Here is a 1,783-nt window from a genome sequence, read left to right as displayed (position 1 = left end):
AGGGGGGAAAAAAAAATCTCAAGACACTTTTGTAAAAGTAAATCCAAAAAAAGTTTTGACTTGAGATTAGGAAGAGGTCAATATGATTTATCAGATGTAAGCACCATTCTGAAGTCACAGAAAAAAAGCATTTCTCAACATTTTTCATCCATACTGCATAACACACTTGCATTGGATCAAGGTTATGAACACAGACACACAGATATTAGGTTCACCAAATCAAAACAACAAAAGATACAAGAAAATAAAAAAAAACCAAATAACAAAAGATACAAGAGAATAAAATGAGCTTCCTTTATCAGTGTGGTTAACATCTGCACAGAGATCTGACTTTTAAAGAGGTGCAAAGATGGGGTCTACAGAGACTACCCTCCAGATATTATATATATATACAGAGCACTGCTTAAAGGAAGGAGCAATATTTCTGCTGTCACACAGCTAGAGAGGAAAAGAACCTCTCAGCTCAGAGATCATTCCCTACTGCTGCCTAGGGAACAGCATTTACACACACACACACACACACATATGTGCTATGAAATGAGGGAGGGCACAGAAAAAAGGGTTTCAAGTAATCCTCTCACAACCAATCTGCTGGAGCACCCAACAGAACAATATTCTGAGGGTCAGTTTTAATTTCCTTATTTAAAAATATTCATTTCTCCAAGTTAAGGGTGGTGACAGACAGAGTGATGGGGATGAACTGTTGTATTTTACAGCTTTTCTTCTGCCTACCAAGTATTTCACAAGAATAGGCACCTCACAGGCCATGATAAAGGACAACATCAGATATCAGATTTGCCCTGCACGAAAATAGGGATATCTATTAACAGATTATTTGTGGAAAGTACAAAGAAATTGCAAATCTGTGCTTTGCATGAGTGAACTGAAAAAGGAAAAAATAATCCAGGTTAATTGTAGACTCATAAAATTTCTCCAGAGAGAACTCAGCACCAAGTCTGAGCTTTCAGGGACTCAGTATCAGCTGTGTCAAACCTGCTTTGCAAACACCAGTACAACCAGTACACAGCAACCAATCCAACACAGAAAAAGGAGACTCCTATCAGCTTCTGTAACTGTGGCCAAAGACACCAGGGGAGGAGGGTTCACAGAGGTAACAGGAAACTCAAAATGAGGAAACTCCAAAAGAACAATAAAGAGCTGTGAGCAGATGTACCTTTCTGGGACTCGTGAAGCTGCACCTTTTCCTGGTGGTCCCAGCCGAGGGCACATTTGTCCTGTCTGTCTGTCTGCACACCAAACTTGCCTCCAAACCCCTTCACGTAATCTGTGTGCATGAAATTGCAGAAAACATAGTTGCAATTTATGACTGTAAGCAGTATTTATTAAAAAAAAAAAAAACAAAACATTATGGCATAAGCTACCCTGTTGTTAATGAAAACACTTTTAATGATCACATCTGTCACTCTCCCTGCTACACTTCCTCAACAGAGAGGAAGGATATACAGGCAAGAACTCTGGGATTACAATGCATGGAATCACCAAAAATCTCACACAGACTCAATAACATTTAAAGATTTGAAGAATCTTAGGCACCTAAAGCTAAAACACACACACACACGTATATATATATATATATATATATATATGTACAATAGATATATAAAGAATGAAGGACTTGATGCTGCCTCTGAATAGAAGAGATCTGTGCAATTATGCATTTATTTCAATAACCAAGTTCCCCTGGAAATCAAGTTGTGAAAATCAGGCAGAGTTTACTTCCTTTAGGTAATCCAAAATCTGCACACACAAGGGGCAAACACAC

The 1,783-nt window shown here is 38.3% G+C and overlaps 1 protein-coding gene across 1 annotated transcript in view; it reads right to left on the bottom strand.

The window, feature by feature from the left end:
- CTTN (cortactin) overlaps positions 1-1,783 on the bottom strand; it is a gene marked incomplete at its 3' end in the record, with an annotated part of 13,554 nt that overhangs the window by 1,113 nt on the left and 10,658 nt on the right. The gene's annotated exons all lie outside the window — the stretch shown is intronic.

The sequence above is a fragment of the Empidonax traillii genome, unplaced genomic scaffold (assembly GCF_003031625.1).
Source record: "Empidonax traillii isolate 1590-97213 ecotype Southwest subspecies unplaced genomic scaffold, ASM303162v1 scaffold1547:size94665, whole genome shotgun sequence".
Classification (NCBI taxonomy): domain Eukaryota; kingdom Metazoa; phylum Chordata; class Aves; order Passeriformes; family Tyrannidae; genus Empidonax; species Empidonax traillii.
This window is presented reverse-complemented; position numbering and strand designations above follow the sequence as displayed.